Consider the following 26,782-nt stretch of genomic DNA (forward strand, 5'->3'; position numbering starts at 1 on the left):
TAAGACTGTGTTTTAAACACAGAGGAAACGTTTCTCTCAAATTGCTCTGCCGTGAGTTCAGTCACCTTAGGAAGCTGCATCTATGTTTTGATTCAGTGAGTGAGTTACACATTTCTTCTAAAAGCTGCGTTTGTATATTCCAGAGGGAATGGGACTATAGGCTGTAATGAGAAATATCTGGCTCTAAAACAAAACCGGAGCTATCTAGCAGACTGGTTGTCAAAGTGTATATTAAACTTACAAAGGTAAACTCATGTGTGTATGAAGCGTTTCAGAAACCTTTTCTTTAGAGTGTAGAAATAGATCCTTCAAGCCATGAATTGCCATATGAGAATTAACAGTAAGACTCCGTTTTAAACACAGAGGAAACGTTTCTCTCAAATTGCTCTGCTTTGAGTTCATTCACCTTAGGAAGCTGCATCTATGTTTAGATTCAGTGAGTTAGTCACACGTTTCTTCTAAAAGCTGCGTTTGGATATTTCAGAGGGAATGGGACTATAGGCTGTAATGAGAAATATCTGGTTCTAAAACAAAAACGGAGCAATCTAGGAGATTGGTTCTCAAAGTGTACATAAAATTTACAGCGTTGAACTGATGTGTGTATGAAGCGCTTCAGAAACCATTTTTTTGGAGAGTCTAGAAATAGATGTTTCCAGCCGTATACTTCCATATGAGAATTGGCAGTAAGTCTGCGTTTTAAACACAGAGAAAACTTTTCTCTCAAATTGCTCTGCTGTGAGTTCGTTCACCTTAGGAAGCTGCATCTATGTTTAGATTCAGTGCGTTATTCACACGATTCTTCAACAAGTTGTGTTTGTGTATTCCAGAGTGAATGGGACTATAGGCTGTAATGAGAAATATCTGGCTCTAAAACTAAAATGGAGCTATCTAGCAGATTGGTTGTCAAAGTGTACATTCAACTTACAGAGTTAAACTGATGTGTATGAAGCATTTCAGAAACCCTCTTTTTAGAGATTCTAGAAATAGATGTCTCCAGCCGTATACTGCCATATGAAAATTAGCAGTAAGACTGCGTTTTAAACACAGAGGAAACGTTTGTTTCAAATTGATCATCTGTGACTTAGTTAACCTTAGGAAGCTGCATCTATGTTTAGATTCAGTGAGTTAGTCACACGTTTCTTCTAAAAGCTGCGTTTGGTTATTCCAGAGTGAATGGGCCTGTAGGCCGTAATGAGAAATATCTGTCTCTAAAACAAAAACGGAGCTATCTAGCAGATTGGTTGTCAACGTGTACATTCAACTTACGGAGTCAAACTGATGTATGTATGAAGCGTTTCAGAAACCCTTTCTTTGGAGAGTCTAGAAATAGATGTTTCCACCCGTATACTGCCATATGAGAATTAGCAGTAAGACTACGTTTTAAACACAGAGGGAACGTTTCTCTCAAATTGCTCTGCTTTGAGTTCGTTCACCTTAGGAAGCTTCATGTATGTTTAGATTCAGTGAGTTAGTCACACGTTTCTTGTAAAAGCTGCGTTTGGATATTCCAGAGTGAATGGGACTATAGGCTGTATTGAGAAATATCTGGCTCTAAAATAAAAACGAAGCTATCTAGCAGATTGGTTGTCAAAGTGAACATTGAACTTACAGAAGTAAACTGATGTGTGTATGAAGCGTTTCAGAAAACCTTTCTTTCGAGAGTCTCGAAATAGATGTTTCCAGCTGTATACTGCCATACGAGAATTAGCAGTAAGACTGTGTTTTAAACACAGAGGAAACGTTTCTCTCAAATTGCTCTGCTTTGAGTTCGTTCACCTTAGGAAGCTGCATCTATGTTTAGATTCAGTGAGTTAGTCAAACGTTTCTTCTAAAATCTGCGTTTGGATATTCCGGAGTGAATGGGACTATAGGCTGTAATGAGAAATATCTGGCTCAAAAAAAAAAAAAAAAAAAAAGAACGGAGCTATCTAGCAGATTGGTTTTTAAAGTGTATATTCAACTGACACAGTTAAACTCATATGTGTATGAAGCGTTTCAGAATCCCTTTCTTTGGAAAGTCTAGAAGTAGGTGTTTCCAGCTGCATACTGCCATATGAGAATTAGCAGTAAGACTGCATTTTAAACGCAGAGGAATCGTTTCTCTCAAATTGCTCTGCTGTGAGTTCGTTCACCTGAGGAAACTGCATCTACGTTTAGATTCAGTGAGTTAGTCACACTTTTCTTCTAAAAGCTGCGTTTGGATATTCCAGAGTGAATGGGACTATAGGCTATAAAGAGAAATATCTGGCTCTAAAACAAAAATGGAGCCATCTAACAGATTGGTTGTCAAAGTGTACATTCAACTTACAGAGTTAAACTGATGTGTGTATGAAGGGTTTTATAAACCCGTTCTTTGGAGAGTCTAGAAATAGATGTTTTCAGCCGTATGCTGCCATGTGAGAATTGGCAGTAAGATTGCGTTTAAACAGAGAAGAAACATTTCTCTCAAATTCCTCTGCTGTCAGTTCGTTCACGTTAGGAAGCTGCATCTATGTTTAGATTCAGTAAGTTAGTCACATGTTTCTTCTAAAAGCTGCGTTTGGATATTCCAGAGGGAATGGGACTATAGCCTGTAATGAGAAATATCTGGCTCTAAAACAAAAACGGAGCTATCTAGCAGATTGGTTGTCAAAGAGTACATTCAACTTACAGAGTTAAACTGATGTGAGTATGAAGTAATTCAGAAACCCTTTCTTTGGAGAGTCTAGAAATTAGATGTTTCCAGCCGTATACTGCCGTGTGACAATTAGCACTAAGACTGCGTTTTAAACACAGAGGAAACGTTTCTCTCGAATTGCTCTGCTGTGAATTCGTTCAACTTAGGAAATTTCATCTATGTTTAGATTTGGAAGTCATGAAATTTGGAAGTTTAGAATGTATGGATTCCAGAATGCTCAAACGTATGAATTCTAGAATCCTAAATGGGACTGAATTCTAAAATCATAGAATGTTTGAATTCTAGAATCATAAAATATCTGAATTTTAGAATTTTAAAATGCGTGAATTGTAGAAATGCAGAATCATGTAATGTCTGAATGCAGGAATCCTAAAATGTGTGTTGTAGAAGTTCTCAAATCTAGAATAGAACAATGTCTGAATTCTAGAATTTTAGAATATCTGAATTCTAGAAACATAAAGTGTCTGAATTCTAGAATCATAGATTGTATGAATTCTAGGATCCTATCATGTATGAATTCTAGAATCTTAAAAAGACCTGAATGCTAGAATTTTAGAATGTATGTATTCTAGAGTCTTACATATGTTTAAATCCTAGAATCCTAGAATGTGTGAATTCTACCAGTTTAAAAACGTCTGAATTTTGGAATCCTAGAAAGAATGGCTTCTAAGATGTTAAAAAGGTGTGTATTCTACAATTCTGGAATGTGTGCATTTCATAATTTATAATGTATTAATTCCAGAATACTAAAATGTATGAAATCTAGTTTCCAAGAATGTATGAATTCTAGAATCCCAAATATGTCTGAAATCTAGAATCTTCGAATGTAAGATTTCTAGAATCATAAAGTGTCTGAATTCTAGAATCCAAAAATGAATGGATTCTAGAATCATAAAACACTGGAATTCTAGACTCTGCACATGTCCAAATTACAGAATTGTAAAACGATAAAGCATCTGACTTCTAGAATCAGAAAATGTATGAGTTCTCAAATGGTAGACAGTTACAATGCTAGAATCCAAGGATGTCTCAATTCTAGAATTTTTGTATGTGTGAATTCCAGAATCTCGGAATGAATGCATTCTAGAATCTTCAACAGGTCTGGATTCTCCAATGTGAAAATGTGGAAAACCTAGAATCATAAGATGTCTGAATTATGGATTTCTAGAATGTATGGACTCTAGAATCTTTAAAAGGTCCGAATTATAGAATCTTCCAAAGTCTGAATTCTAGAATCCTAAAATGTCTGAATTCCAGAGTCATAAAATGTTAGAATCCTAGAATCTCCGGATGTCTAATTTTCAGAATTGTAGAATCTTAAAATGTCTGAGTTCTAGAATCTTAAGACAGTGTGAATTCCAGAATCTCGGAAGGTTTAAATTCCATGAATCATAAGATGTCTGAATGTGAGATTCACAGAATGTCTGAATGCAAGACTACTAAAATGTGTGTTGCAGAAGGTCTCCGCTCCAAAAACCAACGATGTCTGAATTCTAGAATTTTAGAACGTCTGAATGCCAGAAACAATGTCTGAATTCTAGACTCACAGAATGCGTGAATTCCAGTATCCCATAATGTATAAACTCTAGAATCCTAACAAGATCTGGGTTCCAGAATTTTAGAATGTATGAATTCTAGAATCTTAACTGTGTCCAAATCCTAGAATCCTAGAATGTATGAATTCAAGAATTTTAAGAATGCCTGAATTTTAGAATCCTCGAAAGAATGGATTCCACAATGTGAAAAAGGCGTGTATTCTAGAATTGTAGAATGCATGAAATTTGTAAGTTTAGAATGTATGGATTCCAGAATGCCCAAACGTATGAATTCTAGAATCCTAAATAGGTCTGAATTCTAGATTCTTAGAATGCATGTATTCTAGAATCCTAAATAGATCCGAATTCTAGAATCTTTGAATGCATGAGTTCTAGAATGATAAAACGTCTGAATTCCGGAATCCAAAATAGGTCTGAATTCTAGAATCCTAGAATGTGTGAATTCTAGAATCCTCAAATATCCGAATTTTAGAATTTTCAAATGCGTGAATTGTAGAAATGGAGAAAGTCTGAATTCCAGAATCCAAGCATGTGGGAATTGTAGAATTGTAGTATGTCCGAATCCTAGAACCATAAAAAGTCTGAATTCTAGAATTTTAGAATGTATGAATTCTAGAACCCTATAAAGATCTGAATTCTGGAATCCTAAAATGTATGAATTCTAGAATTTTAGAGTGTATGAATTCTAGAATCTTAAACTGGTCTAAATTCCGGAATCTTAGAATGCATGAGTTCTAGAATCCTAAAAAGGTCCGAATTCTAGAATCCTAGAATGTATGAATTCTAGAATCCTATAATGGTCTGAAATCTGGAATCCTAGAATGTATGAATTCTAGAACCCTAACATATATGAATTCCTGAATTCTAGAAGGTATGCATTCTAGAATCCTAAGACAGAATTGAACTTTAGAATCCTGGAATATGTGAATTTCTGGAATCCAAAAATGTTTGAGTTCTAGAACTGTAGAAAGTCTGAAATCTGGACTCCAACAGTATCTGAATTCTAGAGTTTTAGAATGTCTGAATTCTAGAATCACAAAATGTCTAAATTCTAGAATACTAGAATGTTTGAATTCGGGAATTATACTATAGGATGAATTCCAGAATCCTAGAACAGGTGAACTTTAGAATCATAAGGTCTATGAATGCCAGAATGATAGAATCTCTGAATACTAGAATCCTGAAATGTATGAATTCTAGAATCTTAAAAAGGTCTGAATTCTATAGTCCTAAACTGTATGAATCCGAAAATCATAAAATGTCTGAATTCTAGGATATGAGGATGTCCACATTCTAGCATTCTACAATGATAAAATGTCTCAATTCTAAGACCCTAAAAAGTGTTAGTTCTAGAATTGTGGAAAGTCTTAATTTTAGAATCCAACGATGATGTCTGAATTCTATAATTTTAGAATGACTGGATTCTAGCATCAAGAAATGTCTGAATTCTAGAATCCTAGAATGTGTGAATCCTGGAATCCTATAATGCACAAATTCTAGAATCCTAAAAAAAAGTCTGAATTCTAGCATCTTAAAAACGTCTAAATTCTAGCATCCTAGAATGTATAAAATTCTGAATCCTACAAAGCCTGTATTCTAGAATCCCGGAATGTATGAATTCTAGAATCATAAAATGTCTCAATTCTAGACTCCGAAAAATGTATGAATTGTGGAATCGTTAAAATGTCAAAATTTTCGAATTCTGAAATGTGTGAATTCTACAATTGAAGAAAGGCTGAATTCTAGAATGCAAGCATGTCGCAAGTGTCGAATGGTAGTGTGTCTGAATTCTAGAACCATAAAATGTCTGAGTTCTAGAATCCTAAAATGAATGAATTCTAGAATCCTAGGGTGTATGAATTCTAGAATCTGAAAAAGGTCTCAATTCTAGAAGCTTAGATTGCATGAATTCTAGGATGCTAGAAAAGTCTGAATTCTAGAATCCTCGAATGAATGAATTCCAGAATCCTCTAAAGGTCTGAATTCTGGAATTCTCGAATCCTAGAATGTATGATTTCCAGAATCCTAAAAGGTATGAATTCTAGGTTTCTAGAATGTATGAATTCTGGAATCCTAAAAAGATCTGGATTCTAGAATCTTCGAATACATGAATTCTAGAATCCTAAAATGTCTGAATTCTAGAATCAAAAAATGTGAGAAGCTTCTAGAAGCTCCAGATGTCTACATTCTAGAATTGTAGAATCATAAAACGTCTGAATTCGACAACCTGAAAATGCGTGAGTTCTAGAATTGTAGAATGTTAAATTTCCACAATCCAACGATGTCTGAATTCTGGCATTTTAGCAGGTGTGAATTCTAGAATCTTGGAATGTATGCATTCTAGAATCTGAAATGGGTCCGAATTCTACAATGTTAAAATGTCGAAATCCTGGAATCATAAAATGTCTGAATTGTAGATTCCTAGAATGCATGAATTCTAGAATCTTCAAATAGTGCGAATTCTAGAATCCTAGAATGTCTGAATTCGAGGATCGTTAGATGTCTGAAAGTCGGAATCATGGAATGTCTGAATGCAAGACTCCTAAAATGTGTGTTGTAGAGGGTCTCAATTCTAGATTCCAACCATGTCTGAATTCTGGAATATTAGAATGTCTGAATTCTAGAAACATAAAGTGCCTGAATTCTAGAAACATAGAATGTGTGAATTCCAGGATCCTATCATGTATAAATTCTAGAATCCTAACAAGACCTGAATTCCAGAATTTTAGAATATTTGTATTCTAGAGTCTTAAATATGTCCAAATCCTAGAATCCTAGAATGTATGAATTCTACCATTTTAAAAACGTCTGAATTTTGGAATCCTAGAAGGAATGGCTTCTACGATGTTAAAAAGATGTGTATTGTAGAATTCTGGAATGTGTGAATTTTATAATTTTAGAAAGTATGAATTCCAGAATCCTAAAATGTATGAATTCTAGATTCCAAGAATGTATGAATTCTAGAATCCCAAATATGTCTGAAATCTAGAATCTTCGAATGTAAGATTTCTAGAATCATAAAGTGTCTGAATTCTAGAATCCAAAAATGAATGGATTCTAGAATCATAAAATGCTGGAATTCTAGACTCTGCACATGTCCAAATTACAGAATTGTAAAACGATAAAACATCTGACTTCTAGAATCAGAAAATGTATGAGTTCTTGAATGGTAGACAGATACAATGCTAGAATCCAAGGATGTCTCAATTCTAGAATTTTTGTATGTTTGAATTCCAGAATCTCGGAATGTATGCATTCTAGAATCTTCAACAGGTCTGGATTCTCCAGTGTGAAAATGTGGAAAACCTAGAATCGTAAGATGTCTGAATTATGGATTCCTAGAATGTATGGACTCTAGAATCTTTAAAAGGTCCGAATTATAGAATCTTCCAATGTCTGAATTCTAGAATCCTAAAATGTCTGAATTCCAGAGTCATAAAATGTTAGAATCCTAGAATCTCCGGATGTCTAATTTTCAGAATTGTAGAATCTTAAAACGTCTGAGTTCTGGAATCTTAAGACAGTGTGAATTCCAGAATCCCAGAAGGTTTAAATTCCAAGAATCATAAGATGTCTGAATGCGAGATTCACAGAATGTCTGAACGCATGACTACTAAAACGAGTGTCACAGAAGGTCTCCACTCCAGAAACCAACGATGTCTGAATTCTAGAATTTTAGAACGTCTGAATGCCAGAAACAATGTCTGAATTCTAGACTCACAGAATGTGTGAATTCCAGTATCCCATAATGTATAAACTCTAGAATCCTAACAAGATCTGGGTTCCAGAATTTTAGAATGTATGAATTCTAGAATCTTAACTGTGTCCAAATCCTAGAATCCTAGAATGTATGAAATCAAGAATTTTAAGAATGCCTGAATTTTAGAATCCTCGAAAGAATGGATTCCACAATGTGAAAAAGGCGTGTATTCTAGAATTGTAGAATGCATGAAATTTGGAAGTTTAGAATGTATGGATTCCAGAATGCCCAAATGTATGAATTCTAGAATCCTAAATAGGTCTGAATTCTAGAATCTTAGAATGTATGAATTCTAGAATCCTAAATATATCCGAATTCTAGAATCTTTGAATGCATGAGTTCTAGAATGATAAAATGTCTGAATTCCGGAATCCAAAATAGGTCTGAATTCTAGAATCCTAGAATGTGTGAATTCTAGAATCCTCAAATATCCGAATTTTAGAATTTTCAAATGCGTGAATTGTATAACTGGAGAAAGTCTGAATTCCAGAATCCAAGCATGTGGGAATTGTAGAATTGTAGTATGTCCGAATCCTAGAACCATAAAAAGTCTGAATTTTAGAATCCTAGAATGTATGAATTCTAGAATTTTAGAGTGTATGAATTCTAGAATCTTAAACTGGTCTAAATTCTGGAATCTTAGAATGTATGAGTTCTAGAATACTCAAAAGGTCCGAATTCTAGAATTTTAGAATGTATGAATTCTAGAACCCTATAAAGATCTGAATTCTGGAATCCTAGAATGTATGAATTCTAGAATTTTAGAGTGTATGAATTCTAGAATCTTAAACTGGTCTAAATTCCGGAATCTTAGAATGCATGAGTTCTAGAATCCTAAAATGGTCCGAATTCTAGAATCCTAGAATGTATGAATTCTAGAATCCTATAATGGTCTGAATTCTGGAATCCTAGAATGTATGAATTCTAGAACCCTAACATATATGAATTCTAGAATCCTAGAAGGTACGCATTCTAGAATCCTAAGACAGAATTGAACTTTAGAATCCTGGAATGTGTGAATTTTTGGAATCCAAAAATGTCTGAGTTCTAGAATTGTAGAAAGTCTGAAATCTGGACTCCAACAATATCTGAATTGTAGAGTTTTAGAATGTCTGAATTCTAGAATCACAAAATGTCTAAATTCTAGAATACTAGAATGTTTGAATTCGGGAATTATACTATAGGATGAATTCCAGAATCCTAGAACAGATGAACTTTAGAATCATAAGGTCTATGAATGCCAGAATGAAAGAATGTCTGAATACTAGAATCCTGAAATGTATGAATTCTAGAATCTTAAAAAGGTCTGAATTCTATAGGCCTAAACTGTATGAATCAAAAAATCATAAAATGTCTGAATTCTAGGATATGAGGATGTCCACATTCTATAATTCTACAATGATAAAATGTCTCAATTCTAAGACCCTAAAAAGTGTTAGTTCTAGAATTGTGGAAAGTCTTAATTTTAGAATCCAATGATGATGTCTGAATTCTAGAATTTTAGAATGACTGAATTCTAGAATCCTAGAATATGTGAGTTCTGGAATCCTATAATGCACAAATTCTAGAATCCTAAAAAAAGTCTGAATTCTAGCATCTTAAAAACGTCTAAATTCTAGCATCCTAGAATGTATAAAATTCCGAATCCTACAAAGCCTGTATTCTAGAATCCCGGAATGTATGAATTCTAGAATCATAAAATGTCTCAATTCTAGACTCCGAAAAATGTATGAATTGTGAAATCGTTAAAATGTCAAAATTTTCAAATTCTGAAATGTGTGAATTCTACAATTGAAGAAAGGCTGAATTCTAGAATGCAAGCATGTCGCAAGTGTCGAATGGTAGTGTGTCTGAATTCTAGAACCATAAAATGTCTGAGTTCTAGAATCCTAAAATGAATGAATTCTAGAATCCTAGGGTGTATGAATTCTAGAATCTGAAAAAGGTCTCAATTCTAGAAGCTTAGATTGCATAAATTCTAGAATGCTAGAAAAGTCTGAATTCTAGAATCCTCGAATGAATGAATTCCAGAATCCTCTAAAGGTCTGAATTCTGGAATTCTCGAATCCTAGAATTTACGATTTCCAGAATCCTAAAAAGTATGAATTCTAGGTTCCTAGAATGTATGAATTCTGGAATCCTAAAAAGATCTGGATTCTAGAATCTTCGAATGCATGAATTCTAGAATCCTAAAATGTCTGAATTCTAGAATCAAAAAATGTGAGAAGCTTCTAGAAGCTCCAGATGTCTACATTCTAGAATTGTAGAATCATAAAACGTCTGAATTCGACAACCTGAAAATGCGTGAGTTCTAGAATTGTAGAATGTTAAATTTCTACAATCCAACGATGCCTGAATTCTAGAAATTTAGCAGGTGTGAATTCTAGAATCTTGGAATGTATGCATTCTAGAATCTGAAATGGGTCCGAATTCTACAATGTTAAAATGTTGAAATCCTGGAATCATAAAATGTCTGAATTGTAGATTCCGAGAATGTATGAATTCTATAATCTTAAAATAGTGCGAATTCTAGAATCCCAGAATGTCTGAATTCGAGGATCATTAGATGTCTGAAAGTCGGAATCATGGAATGTCTGAATGCAAGACTCCTAAAATGTGTGTTGTAGAAGGTCTCAATTCTAGATTCCAACCATGTCTGAATTCTGGAATATTAGAATGTCTGAATTCTAGAAACATAAAGTGCCTGAATTCTAGAATCATAGAATGTGTGAATTCCAGGATCCTATCATGTATAAATTCTAGAATCCTAACAAGACCTGAATTCCAGAATTTTAGAATGTTTGTATTCTAGAGTCTTAAATATGTCCAAATCCTAGAATCCTAGAATGTATGAATTCTACCATTTTAAAAATGTCTGAATTTTGGAATCCTAGAAAGAATGGCTTCTACAATGTTAAAAAGACGTGTATTGTAGAATTCTGGAATGTGTGAATTTTATAATTTTAGAATGTATGAATTCCAGAATCCTAAAATGTATGAATTCTAGATTCCAATAATGTATGAATTCTAGAATTCCGAATATGTCTGAAATCTAGAATCTTCGAATGTAAGATTTCTAGAATCATAAAGTGTCTGAATTCTAGAATCCAAAAATGAATGGATTCTAGAATCATAAAACACTGGAATTCTAGACTCTGCACATGTCCAAATTACAGAATTGTAAAACGATAAAACATCTGACTTCTAGAATCAGAAAATGTATGAGTTCTCGAATGGTAGACAGATACAATGCTAGAATCCAAGGATGTCTCAATTCTAGAATTTTTGTATGTTTGAATTCCAGAATCTCGGAATGTATGCATTCTAGAATCTTCAACAGGTCTGGATTCTCCAATGTGAAAATGTGGAAAACCTAGAATCATAAGATGTCTGAATTATGGATTCCTAGAATGTATGGACTCAAGAATCTTTAAAAGGTCTGAATTCTAGATTCCTCCAATGTCTGAATTCTAGAATTCTATAATGTCTGAATTCCAGAGTTATAAAATGTTAGAATCCTAGAATCTCCGGATGTCTAATTTTCAGAATTGTAGAATCTTAAAACATCTGAGTTCTGGAATCTTAAGACAGTGTGAATTCCACAATCTTGGAAGGTTTAAATTCCATGAATCATAAGATGTCTGAATGCGAGATTCACAGAATGTCTGAAGGCAAGACTACTAAAATGTGTGTCGCAGAAGGTCTCCGCTCCAGAAACCAACGATGTCTGAATTCTAGAATTTTAGAACGTCTGAATGCCAGAAACAATGTCTGAATTCTAGACTCACAGAATGCGTGAATTCCAGTATCCCATAATGAATAAACTCTAGAATCCTAACAAGATCTGAGATCCAGAATTTTAGAAAGTATGAATTCTAGAATCTTAACTGTATCCAAATCCTAGAATCCCAGAATGTATGAAATCAAGAATTTTAAGAATGCCTGAATTTTAGAATCCTCGAAAGAAGGGATTCCACAATGTGAAAAAGGTGTGTATTCTAGAATTGTAGAATGCATGAAATTTGAAATTTCAGAATGTATGGATTCCAGAATGCCCAAACGTATGAATTCTAGAATCCTAAATAGGTCTGAATTCTAGAATCTTAGAATGTATGAATTCTAGAATCCTAAATGGATCTGAATTCTAGAATCTTTGAATGCATGCATTCTAGAATGATAAAAAGTCTGAATTCTGGCATCCTACATAGGTCTGAATTCTAGAATCCTAGAATGTGTGAATTCTAGAATCATAAAATATCTGAATTTTAGAATTTGAAAATGCGTGAACTGTAGAAATGGAGAAAGACTGAATTCTAGAATCCAAGCATGAGGGAACTGTAGAATTGAGGTATGTCTGAATCCTAGAACCATGAAAAGTCTGAATTTTAGAATCCTAGAATGTGTGAATTCTAGAATTTTAGATTGTATGAATTCTAGAATCTTAAACTGGTCTAAATTCTGGAATCTTAGAATGCATGTGTTCTAGAATCCTAAAAAGGTCCGAATTCTAGAATCCTAGCATGTGTGAACTCTAGAATCCTATAAAGGTTGGAATTCTAGAACCCTAACATATATGAATTCTAGAATCCTAGAAGGTACGCATTCTAGAATCCTAGGACAGGATTGAACTTTATAATCCTGGAATGTATGAATCTCTGGAATCCAAAGGTGTCTGCGTTCTAGAACTGTAGAAAGTCTGAAATCCGGACTCCAACAATATCTGAATTCTAGAGTTCTAGAATGTCTGAATACTAGAATCACAAAACGTCTAAATGCTAGACTACTAGAATGTTTGAATTCGGGAATTATTATATAGTATGAATTCCAGAATCCTAGAACAGATGAACTTTAGAATCATAAGGTCTATGAATGCAAGAATGATAGAATGTCTGAATACTAGAATCCTGAAAGGTATGAAATCTAGAATCTTCAAAAGGCCTGAATTCTATAGTCCTAAACTGTATGAATCCTAAAATCATAAAATGTCTGAATTCTAGAACCTGAAGAGGTCCGTATTCTAGAATTCTACAATGATCAAATGTCTAAATTCTAAAACCCTAAAAAGCGTTAGTTCTAGAATTGTGGAAAGTCTTAATTTTAGAATCCAACGATGATGTCTGAAATCTAGAATTTTAGAATGACTGAATTCTAGCATCAGGAAATTTCTGAATTCTAGAATCCTAGAATGTGTGAATTCTGGAATCCTATAATGCACAAATTCTAGAATCCTAAAAAAGTCTGAATTCCAGCATCTTAAAAACGTCTAAATTCTAGAATCCTAGAATGTGTAAGTTTTCGAATCCTAAAAAGTCTGTATTCTAGGATCCCGGAATGTAGGAATTATGGAACCATAAAATGCCTCAATTCTAGAATCCGAAAAGAGGTATGAATTCTAGAATCAAAAAATGTTTCAATTCTAGAATCTAAGGATATCCAAATTCCAGAATGGCAGTCATAAAACGTCCGAATTCTAGGATCCTAGAACGTGTGGGCTACAGAATTGTAGAAAGGTAGAATTCTAGAATCCCATGACTTCTGAATTTTAGAACTTTTAGAAGGTCTGAATTTTAGAATCGTAGGATGTATGAATTCTAGAATCTTAAACAAGTCTGAATTCTACGATTTCAGGATGTGTGAACTCTAGAGTCATAGAATGTCTGAATTCTCGAAACTCAGAATGTAGGAATTCCAGAATCCTGGAAAGGTCTGATTTCTAGAATCCTAGAATGGATGAATTCCAAAATCATACAGTGTCGGAATGGTAGAGTCATACAACGTCTGAATTCTAGAACCCTGAAACGTACGAAATCTAGAATCTTAAAAATGCTTGAATTCTAGAAGTTTAGAATGTATGAATTCTAGAATGATACAAGGTCTGAATTCTAGCATCTGAGGATGTCGGAATTCTAGAATTGTGGAATCGTAAAATGTCAAAATTTACGGATTCTAAAATGTGCGAATTCTACCATTGAAGAAAGGCTGAATTCTAGAATACACGCATGTCAGAACTGTTGAATGGTAGTATGTCTGAATTCTAGAACCATAAAATGTCTGAGTTCTAGAATCCTAAAATGAATGAATTCTAGAATCCTAGGGTGTATGAATTCTAGAATCTGAAAAAGGTCTCTATTCTAGAATCTTAGAATGCATGAATTCTGGAATACCAGAAAAGTCTGAATTCTAGAATCCTAGAATGAATGAATTCCAGAATCCTCTAAAGGTCTGAATTCTGGAATTCTAGAATGTACAAATTCTAGAATCCTAGAATGTATGATTTCCAGAATCCTAAAACGTATGAATTCTAGGTTCCTAGAATGTATGAATTCTAGAATCCTGAAAGGATCCAAATTCTAGAATCTTCAAATGCATGGATTCCAGAATCCTAAAATGTCTGAATTCTAGAATCAGAAAATGTGAGAATTCTAGAAGCTCCATCCAGATGTCTACATTCTAGAATTGCAGAATCATAACACGTCTGAATTCGAGAATCTGAAAATGCGTGAGTTCTAGAATTGTAGAATGTTAAGTTTCCAGAATCCAACAATGTCTGAATTCTCGACTTTTAGCATGTGTGAATTCTACAATCTTGGAATGTATCCATTCTAGAATCTGAAATGGGTCTGAATTCTACAATGTTAAAATGTCAAAATCCTAGAATCATAACATGTCTGAATTGCAGATTCCTAGAATGCATGAATTCTGGAATCTTCAAATAGTGCGAATTCTAGAATCCTAGAATGTAGGAATTCTAGAATCCTAAGATGTCTGAATGTGGGAATCATGGAATGTCTGAATGCAAGACTCCTGAAATGTGTGTTGTAGAAGGTCTCAATTCTAGAATCCAACCATGTCTGAATTCTAGAATTTTAGAAAGTCTGAATTCTAGAAACATAAAATGTCTGAATTCTGGAATCATAGAATGTGTGAATTCCAGTACCCTATCATGTATAAATTCCAGAATCCTGACAAGAGCTGAATCCTAGAATTTTAGAATGTATGTATTCTAGAGTCTTAAATATGTCTAAATCCTAGAATCCTAGAATGTATGAATTCTACCATTTTAAAAACGTCTGAATTTTGGAATCCTAGAAAGAATAGATTCTATGATGTTAAAAAGGCGTGTATTCTAGAATTCTGGGATGTGTGTATTTTATAATTTGAGAATGTATGAATTCCAGAATCCTAGAGTGTATGAATTCTAGATTCCAGGAATGTATGAATTCTAGGATCCCAAATATGTCTGAAATCTAGAATCTTCGAATGTAAGATTTCTAGAATCATAAAGTGTCTGAATTCTAGAATCAAAAAATGAATGGGTTCGAGAATCATAAAACGTTAGAATTCTAGAATCTGCACATGTGCAAATTACAGAATTGTAAAATGATAAAACATCTGAATTCTAGCATCAGAAAATGTATGAGTTCTAGAATGGTAGAAAGTCAAAATTCTAGAATCCAAAGATGTCTCAATTCTAGAATTTTAGTATGTGTGAATTCCAGAATCTCGGAATGCATGCATTCTAGAATCTTCAACAGGTCTGAATTCTCCAATGTGAAAATGTCGAAAACCTAGAATCATAAGATGTCTGAATTGTGGATTCCTAGAATGTATGGACGCTAGAATCTTTAAAAGGTCCGAATTCTAGAATCTCCCAATGTCTGAATTCTAGAGTCCTAAAACGTCTGAATTCTAGAATCCTAAAATGCCTGAATTCTAGTGTCATAAAATGTTAGAATTCTAGAATCTCCAGATGTCTAGTTTCCAGAATTATAGAATCATAAAACATCTGAGTTCTAGAATCTTAAGACAGTGTGAATTCCAGAATCCCAGAAGGTATGAATTCCATGAATCATAAGATGTCTGAATGCGAGATTCACAGAATGTCTGAATGCAAGAATACTAAAATGTGTGTTGCAGAACGTCTCCGTTCCAGAAACCAACGATGTCTGAATCCTAGAATTTTAGAACGCCTGAATGCCAGAAACAATGTCTCAATGCCAGACTCACAGAATGCGCGAATTCCAGTATCCCATAATGTATAAATTCGACAATCCTAACAAGATCTGAGTTCCAGAATTTTAGAATGTATGAATTCTAGAATCTTAACTGTGTCCAAATCCTAGAATCCCAGAATGCATGAAATCAAGAATTTTAAGAATGCCTGAATTTTAGAATCCTCAAAAGAAGGGATTCCACAATGTGACAAAGGTGTGTATTCTAGAATTGTAGAATGCATGAAATTTGAAATTTCAGAATGTATGGATTCCAGAATGCCCAAACGTATGAATTCTAGAATCCTAAATAGGTCTGAATTCTAGAATCTTAGAATGTATGAATATTAGAATCCTAAATAGATCTGAATTCTAGAATCTTTGAATGCATGCGTTCTAGAATGATAAAAACTCTGAATTCTGGCATCCTACATAGGTCTGAATTCTAGAATCCTAGAATGTGTGAATCCTAGAATCATAAAATATCTGAATTTTAGAATTTGAAAATGCGTGAACTGTAGAAATGGAGAAAGTCTGAATTCTAGAATCCAAGCATGAGGGAACTGTAGAATTCAGGTATGTCTGAATCCTAGAACCATGAAAAGTCTGAATTTTAGAATCCTAGAATGTGTGAATTCTAGAATTTTAGATTGTATGAATTCTAGAATCTTAAACTGGTCTAAATTCCGGAATCTTAGAATGCATGAGTTCTAGAATCCTAAAAAGGTCTGAATTCTAGAATCCTAGCATGTGTGAATTCTAGAATCCTATAAAGGTCGGAATTCTGGAATCCTAGAATGTACGAATTCTAGAACCCTAACATATATGAATTCTAGAATCCTAGAAGGTACGCATTCTAGAATCCTAGGACAGGATTGAACTTTATAATCCTGGAATGTATGAATCTCTGGAATCCAAAGGTGTCTGCGTTCTAGAACTGTAGAAAGTCTGAAATCCGGACTCCAACAATATCTGAATTCTAGAGTTCTAGAATGTCTGAATACTAGAATCACAAAACGTCTAAATGCTAGACTACTAGAATGTTTGAATTCGGGAATTATTATATAGTATGAATTCCAGAATCCTAGAACAGATGAACTTTAGAATCATAAGGTCTATGAATGCAAGAATGATAGAATGTCTGAATACTAGAATCCTGAAAGGTATGAAATCTAGAATCTTCAAAAGGCCTTAATTCTATAGTCCTAAACTGTATGAATCCTAAAATCATAAAATGTCTGAATTCTAGAACATGAGGAGGTCCGTATTCTAGAATTCTACAATGCTCAAATGTCTAAATTCTAAAACCCTAAAAAGTGTTAGTTCTAGAATTGTGGAAAGTCTTAATTTTAGAATCCAACGATGATGTCTGAAATCTAGAATTTTAGAATGACTGAATTCTAGCACCAGGAAATTTCTGAATTCTAGAATCCTAGAATGTGTGAATTCTGGAATCCTATAATGCACAAATTCTAGAATCCTAAAAAAGTCTGAATTCCAGCATCTTAAAAACGTCTAAATTCTAGAATCCTAGAATATGTAAGTTTTCGAATCCTAAAAAGTCTGTATTCTAGGATCCCGGAATGTAGGAATTATAGAACCATAAAATACCTCAATTCTAGAATCCGAAAAAAGGTATGAATTCTAGAATCAAAAAAATGTTTCAATTCTAGAATCTAAGAATGTCCAAATTCCACAATGGCAGAGTCATAAAACGTCCGAATTCTAGGATCCTAGAACGTGTGGGCTACAGAATTGTAGAAAGGTAGAATTCTAGAATCCCATGACTTCTGAATTTTAGAACTTTTAGAAGGTCTGAATTTTAGAATCGTAGGATGTATGAATTCTAGAATCTTAAACAAGTCTGAATTCTACGATTTCAGGATGTGTGAACTCTAGAGTCATAGAATGTCTGAATTCTCGAAACTCAGAATGTAGGAATTCCAGAATCCTGGAAAGGTCTGATTTCTAGAATCCTAGAATGGATGAATTCCAAAATCCTCTAAAGGTCTGAATTCTGGAATTCTAGAATGTACGAATTCTAGAATCCTAGAATGTATGATTTCCAGAATCCTAAAAAGTATGAATTCTAGGTGCCTAGAATGTATGAATTCTGGAATCCTGAAAGGATCCAAATTCTAGAATCTTCGTATGCATGGATTCTAGAATCCTAAAATGTCTGAATTCTAGAATCAGAAAATGTGAGAATTCTAGAAGCTCCAGATGTCTAAATTCTAGAATTGCAGAATCATAACACGTCTGAATTCAAGAATCTGAAAATGCGTGAGTTCTAGAATTGTAGAATGTTAAGTTTCCAGAATCCAATGATGTCTGAATTCTAGACTTTTAGCATGTGTGAATTCTACAATCTTGGAATGTATCCATTCTAGAATCTGAAACGGGTCTGAATTCTACAATGTTAAAATGTCAAAATCCTAGAATCATAACATGTCTGAATTGTAGATTCCTAGAATGCATGAATTCTGGAATCTTCAAATAGTGTGAATTCTAGAATCCTAGAATGTAGGAATTCTAGAATCCTAAGATGTCTGAATGTGGGAATCATGGAATGTCTGAATGCAAGACTCCTGAAATGTGTGTTGTACAATGTGTCAATTCTGGAATCCAACAGTATCTGAATTCTAGAATTTTAGAATATATGAATTCTAGAAACATAAAATATCTGAATTCTAGAATCATAGAATTTGTGAATTCTAGTGTCCTATAATGTATAAATTCTAGAACCCTTACAAGATCTGAATTCTAGAATTTTGTAGTGTATGTATTCTAGAATCTTAAATATGTCTAAATCCTAGAATCCTAGATTGTATGAATTCTACATTTTTAAAAATGTCTGAATTTTAGAATCCTAGAAACATGGATTCTATGATGTTAAAAAGTTGTGTATTCTAGAATTTTAGAATGTATGAATTTTATAATTTTAGAATGTATGTATTCCAGAATGCTAAAATGTATGAATTCTAGAATCCTAAATAGGTCTGAATTATATAATTTTGAATGTATTAATTCTAGAATCCTAAATATATCTGAATTCTAGAATATTTGAATTTTTGAATTCTAGAATCCTGAAAAGTCTGCATTCCAGAATTCTAGAATGTATGAATACTAGGATCATAAAATATCTGAATTTTAGTATCATAGAATGTCTGAATTCTAGGATTTTACAAAGTATAAGTTTTAGATTCTAAAATCGCTCTCAACTCTAAAATAGGAGAATGTAGCAATTGTGGTATAAAATATCTGAAATATAGAACATGAAAATATCCAAATTCTAGATTATTAGAGTCATAAAATGTTTAAATTCTATAATACTAAAGTGTGTGATTTTTTGAATTTTAGAAAGGTTGAAGTCTGGAGTCCAATTTTGTCTGAATTCTACATTTTTAGAATGTCTGAATTCCAGCACCATAAAATGTCTGTATTTTAGAATCATAGAATGTCTGAAACCTACAATATTTAATGTATGAATTCTAGAATTTTCAAAATGTTTAAATTCCAGTATCCTAAAATATATGAATTGTAGATCATAAAATGTCTGGCTGCTAGAATCATAGAATGTCTGCATTTTAGAACCTTAAAATGTATGAATTCTAGAATCTTAAATAGGTCTGAATTCTAGAAAGCTAGAATGTATGAATTTCTAGGATTCTAAAATGTCTGATATCTAGTATCTGAAAATATCCAAATTCTAGAATTGTGGAATCATAAAATGTCTGAATTTTAGAATCCTCAAATGTGTGAATTCTAGAATGGTAGAAAATCTGAATTCCAGTATTCAAGCATGTCGGAATTCTAGAATTGTAGTAGGTCTGAATTCTAGAACCATAAAATATGTGAAATCTAGAATCCTAGAATCTTTGATTTTCAGAAACCTGGATTGTATGAGTTCTAGACCCTTAAAGAGTTCTAAATTCCAGAATCATAGAATGTCTGAATTCTAGAATCCTAAATGCATGATTTCTAGTGTTTTCAAAACGTCTAAATTCCAGAATCCTAAAATATATGAATTCTAGAATCATAGAATATATGATTTCCAGAATATTAAAATACATGAATAATAGATTCCTAGAATGTACGAATTCTAGGACCCTAAAAAGTTCTGAATTCTGGAATCTTTGATTATATGAATTCTAGAATCCTACAATGTATGACTTTCAAAATCCTAAAATATATGAATTCTAGATTCCTACAATGTATGAATTCTTAAATACTAAAAAGGTCTCAATTTAGAATCCTAGAATGTATCAATTCAAGAATCATAAAACGTCTGAGTTCTAGAATCCTAAAATGTATGAATTCTAGATTCATAAAATGTTAGAATTCTAGAATCCACATATGTCTAAATTCTAGAATTTTAGAAGCATAAAATGTCTGAAATCTAGAATCTTAAAATGTGTCAGTTCTAGAATTGTAGTAAGTTAAAATTCTTGAATCCAATGATGTCTGAATTCTCGTATATTTGTATGTGTGAATTCTAGAATCTTGGAATATATGCATTCTAGAATCATAAACAGGTTTAAATTCTATGATTTTAGAATATATGTACTCTGGAATTATTGAATATCTGAATTATAGATTCCTAGAATGTATAAATTCTACAATCTTAAAATAGTGTGAATTCTAGAATCCTAGAATGTATGAATTCTAGAATCATAAGATGTCCGAATGTGGGAATCATAGAATATCTGAATACAAGGCTCTTAAAATGTGTGTTGTAGAATGTCTCAATTCTAGAATGCAACGATGTCTGAATTCTAGAATTTTAGAATGTCTGGATTCTAAAAACAAAAAATGTTTGAATTCTAGAATCATAGAATGTGTGAATTCTAGTATCCTATAATGTATAAATTCTAGCATCCTAACAAGATTTGAAATTATAGAATTTTACAATGTACGAATTATAGAATCTTAAATATGTCTAAATTCTAGAATCTTAGAATCTATGAATTCTAGAATTTTTAAAAGGTCTGAATGCTAGAATCCTAGAGAGAATGTATTCTATAATGTTAATAAGGTGTGTATTCTAGAATTCTGGAATGTATGAATTTTAGAATTTTAGGATGTATGAATTCCAGAATGCTAAAATGTGTGAATTCTAGAATCCTAGATAGATCTGAATTGTAGAATCTTCAAAGAATTCTAGAATCCTAAATAGATCTGAATTCTAGAATCTTCGATTGTATGAATTCTAGAATCATAAAATATCTGAATTCTAGAATCATAAAATGTCTGAATTTTAGAATCATAAAATGTTTTTATTCTGTATTCATTAAATATTTTAATTCTAGAATCTAAGGACGTCAAAATCCAGAATTGTAGAATCATAAAATTTCTGAATTCTAGAATCCTAGAACATGTGAGTTCTAGAAGTGTAGAAAGGTAAACTCCTAGAATCCAATGATGTCTGAATTCCAGAATTTTAAAATGTCTGAATTCTAGAATCATAGAATGTATGAGTTCTAGAATCTTAAACAGGTCTAAATTCTATGATTTTAGAGTGTATGAACTCTAGAATCATAGAATGTCAGAATTATAGACTCTTATAATGTATGAATTCTAGAATCCTTAAAAGGTCTGAATTCTAGAATTTTAAAATGTCTGAATTCTAGAATCCTAGAATGTATGAATTCTAGAGCTGCATTTGGGCATTCCACGGTGAATGTAAGTATATCTTGTAATTAGAAATAAGTGGCTCTAACACTAAAACAGAACTATTTAGCAGAATGGTTGTCAAGGTGGGCATTTACCTTACAGAGTTACACTGCTATGTGCATTCAGCAGTTCAGCAAACCTTTACGTGAAGTATCTAAAAACTGTTATTTCCATCCAAATCCCAACCTATGAAAATTGCCAGTAAGACTGCGTCTAAAACTCAGAAGAAACCTATCTTTCAAACTGCTCTACTGTGTGTTCCTTCAGCTTAGGGAGTTGCATGCATCTTTAGATTCAGCGAGTTAGAAACACATTTCTTTTAGGAGCTCCGTTTGGACATTCCAGAGTGAATGGGATTATATCCTGCAATGAGAAATATCTGCCTCTAAAATAAAACCGGAGCTATCTGGTAGAACGGTTGCCAATGTGTGCATTCACCTTACAGAGTTACACTGATGTGTGCATGCAGCAGTTCAGAAACCCTTTCTTTGGAGAATGTAAAAGTAGATATTTCCAGCCAAATCTCGGCATATGAGAATTAGCAGTAAAACAGTGTGTAAAACACAGAAGATACGTATCTTTCAAGCTGCTCTGCTGTGTGTTCATTCACCTTAGTGAGTTGCATCTATCTTTATATTTAACGAGTTAGCAGCACGTTTCTTCTAAAAGCTGCATTTGTACATTCCAGAGTGAATGGGAGTATATGCTGTAATGGGAAATATCTGGCTCTAAAACTAAAATGGAGCTTATCTAGCAGAATGGGTGTCAATGTGTGAATTCACCTTACAGAGTTACACTGATGTATATAGGCAGCAGCTCAGAAACCCTTTCTTGTGAGAATGTAAAAACAGATATTTACAGCCAAATCCAGGCATATGAGAATTAGCAGTAAGACTACATCTAAACCACAGAAGAAACGTATCTTTCAAAATTCTCTACTGTGTGCTCATTCATCTTAGGGAGTTCCATCTATCTTTAGATTCTGTGAGGAAGAAACACGTTTCTTGGAGGAACTGCATTTTGACATTCCAGCGTGAATGGGAGTATAGGCTGTAATGGGAAATATCTGGCTCTAAAACAAAAACCAAGCTATCCAGCAGAGTGGTTGTCAATGTGTGCTTTCATCTTACAGAGTTACACTGATGTGTGTATGCAGCAGTTCAGAAACCCTTTTTTTGGAATCTAAAAACAGATATTTCCAGCCAAATCCAGGCATATGAGAATTATCAGTATGACAGCATCTAAAACATAGAAGAAATGTATCTTTCAAACAGCGTGTGTTCGTTCACCTTAGAGAGTTGTATCTATATTTAGATTCAGCTAGTAAGAAACACGTTTCTTCTATGTGCTGCGTTTGGGCATTCCAGGGTGAGAAGGCGTATATGTTGCAATGGGAAATATCTGGCTCTAAAACTAAAACGGAGCTATCTTGCGGAATGGCTGTCCATGTGTGCATTCACCTTACAGAGTTACACTGATGTGTTTATGCAGCACTTCAGAAACCCTTTCACTGGAGAATCTAAAAACAGATATTTTCAGCCAAATCCATACATATGATATTTAGCAATAAGACTGCATATTAAACACAGAAGAAACATATCATTCATACTGCTCTGCTGTGTTAGTTCTCTTTAGAAAGTTTCATCCATTTTTAGTTTCAGCAAGTGAGAAACACGTTTCTTCTAGGAGCTGCATTTGGACATTCCAGAGTGAAAGTATATGCTGTAATGAAAAATATCTGACCCTAAAATAAAAAGGAAGCTATCTAGCAGAATGGTTGTCAATGTGTGCATTCACCTTACAGAGATACACTGATGTGTGTATGCAGCAGTTCAGAAACCCTTCCTTGGAGAATCTATAAACAGATATTTCCAGTCAAATCCAGGCATATGAGAATTAGTGGTAAGACTACATGTAAAACACAAAAGAAACCTATCTTTCAAACTGCTCTACTTTCTGCTCATTCACCTTAGGAAGTTGCATCTATCTTTAGATTCAGCAAGTCAGAAACACGTTTCTTCTAGGAGCTGCGTTTGGACATTCCAGAGTAAATGGAAGTATATGATGTAATCAGAAATATGAAGTGTGTATGCAGCAGTTCAGAAACCCTTTCTTTGGAGAATCTAAAAACAGATATTTTTAGCCAAATCCAGGCATATAATAATTAGCAGTAAGACAGCACCTAAAACACAGAAGAAATGTATCTTTCAAACTGTTCTGCTGTGTGTTCATTCACCTTAAAAAGTTGCATCTAAGTTTATAAGCTCCATCAATTCACTTATATTCCTCTCTATGTTGTCCATTCTCGTTAGCATTCCTATACACCAATAACAGACTTAAAGAGAGCCAAATCAAGAAGGAACTGCCATTCACAACTGCTACAAAGAGAATAAAATACCTAGGAATACAACTAACAAGGAATGTAAAGGACCTCTTCAAGGAGAGCTACAAGCCACTGCTCAACGAAATAAGAGAGGACTCAAACAGATGGAGAAACATTCCATGTTCATGGCTAGGAAGAAACATTATTGTGAAAATGGCCATACTGCCCAAAGTAATTTACAGATTCAACACTATTCCCATCAAGCTACCAATGACCTTCTTCACAGAACTGGAAAAAACACCTTCAACTTCATATGGAACCAAAAGAGAGCCCGCATAGCCAAGTCAATTCTAAGCAAAAAAGAACAAAGCAGGAGGCACCACACTACTGGACTTCAAACTATACTACAAGGCTACAGTAATCAAAACAGCATGGTACTGGTACCAAAACAGAGATGTAGACCAATGGAACAGAACAGAGACCTCAGAGGAAATACAACATATCTACGACCATCCGATTTTTGACTAGCCATGTGCAGAAAGCAGAAACTGGACCCCTTCCTGACAACTTACACTAAAATTAACTCCAGACGTATGAAAGATTTAAACATAAGACCTAACACCATAAAAACCCTAAAAGAAAATCTAGGCAAAACCATTCAGGACATAGGCATAGGCAAGGACTTCATGACCAAAACACAAAGGCAACAAAAGCCAAAATAGACAAATGGGACCTAATCAAACTCTCCAGCTTCTGCACAGCAAAAGAAACAATCATTAGAGTGAATCAGCAACCAACAGAATGGAAAAAAATTTTTGCAGTCTACCCATCTGATAAGGGGCTGATATCCAGAATTTACAAAGAACTAAAACAGATCTACAAGAAAAAAAAAAAAAAAAAAAAAAAAAGCAAGCTTATTCAAAAGTGGGTGAAGGATACGAACAGACACTTCACAAAAGAAGACACACAGGAGACCAACAAAAATATGATAAAATGCTCATCACCACTGCTCATTAGAGAAATGCAAATCAAAACTACATTGAGATACTATCTCACGCCAGTTTGAATGGCGATCATTAAAAAATCTGGAGACAACAGATGCTGGAGAGGATGTAGAGAAATAGGAACCCTTCTACACTGTTGGTGGGAGTGTAAATTAGTTCAACCATTGTGGAAGATAGTATGGCGATTCCTTAAGGACATAGAAATAGAAATTCCATTTGACCCAGCAATCCCATTACTGGATATATATCCGAAGGATTATAAATCGTTCTACTATAAGGACACATGCACATGAATGTTCATAGCAGCACTGTTTACAATAGCAAAGACCTGGAAGCAACCCGAATGCCCACTGATGATAGACTGGACAGGGAAAATGCAGTACATATACACCATGGAATATTATGCAGCCATCAAAAACGATGAGTTCATGTCCTTTGTAGGGACATGGATGAACCTGGAAACCATCATTCTCAGCAAACTGACACAAGAGCTGAAAATCAAACACTGCATATTCTCACTCATAGGCGGGTGTTGAATAATGAGAACACATGGACACAGGGAGGGGAGCACTACATACTGGGGTCTGTTGGGGGGAAATGGGGGAGGGACGGAGGTGTGGGGAGGTGGGAAGAGAAAGCATGCAGATAAATGTCAGATATAGGTGAAGGGGAGGAAGGCAGCAAATCACACAGCCATGTGTGTACCTATGCAACAATCTTTCATGTTTTTCACATGTACCCCAAAATATAAAATGCAATAAAAATAAATAAATTAATTAAAATGTTGCATCTAAGTCTAGATTCAGCTGGTTAGAAAAAAAGACTCTTCTAGGAACTGCGTTTTAACATTTAAGAGTGAATGGGAGTATGTGCTGTAATGAGAAATATCTGGCATTAAAACGAAAATGGAGCTATCTAACAGAATGGTTTTCAATGTGTGCATTCAACTTAGAGAGTTAAACTGATGTGTGTGTGCAGCAGTTCAGAAACCCTTTCTGTGAAGAATCTAAAAACAGATATTTCCAGCCAAATTTGGCATATAAGTATTAACAGTAAGACTCTGTCTAAAACTCAGAAGAAATGTATTGTTCAAATTTCTCTGGTCTGTGTTGGTTCACCTTAGGGTGTTGCATCTATGTTTAGATTCAGCGAGTTAGAAAAACATTTATTCTAGGAGCTGCATTTGGACATTCCAGAATTAATGGGAATATATGCTGTAATGAGAAATAGCTGGCTCTAAAATGAAAACTGAGCTAACTAACAGAATGGCTGTCAATGTGTGCATTCAACTAGCAGAGTTAAACTGATGTGTGTATGCAACAGTTCAGATACCCTTTCTGTGGAGAATCTAAAAACAGACATTTCCAGCCAAATGCTGGCATATAAGAAATAGCAGTAATACTACGACTAAAACAGAGAAGAAACATATGTTTCAAACTGCTCTGTTGTGTGTTTGTTCACCTTTGGGAGTTGCATCTATGTTTATATTCAGCGAGTTGGAAACATGATTCTTCTAGGAACTGCGTTTGGACATTCCAGAGTGAATGGGAATATATGCTGTAATAAGAAACATCTGGCTCTAAAACAAAAATGGAGCTATCTAACAGAATGGTTGTCAACGTGTGTATTCAACTTACAGAGTTAAACTGATGAAACTAGAGAAACAAAAGTGGCAGGACAATCAGTGTGACTCCAGGTGTCACTGTGTCTTGTGAGAAAAAAGAATTTAGCTTTAGAGGAACACTAAGAATTACTACTAGCCCGGGTTCTGGAATGTATCTACATGTACTTGTTAATA

The sequence above is a fragment of the Saimiri boliviensis genome, chromosome 12 (genome assembly GCF_048565385.1).
Source record: "Saimiri boliviensis isolate mSaiBol1 chromosome 12, mSaiBol1.pri, whole genome shotgun sequence".
NCBI lineage: Eukaryota > Metazoa > Chordata > Mammalia > Primates > Cebidae > Saimiri > Saimiri boliviensis.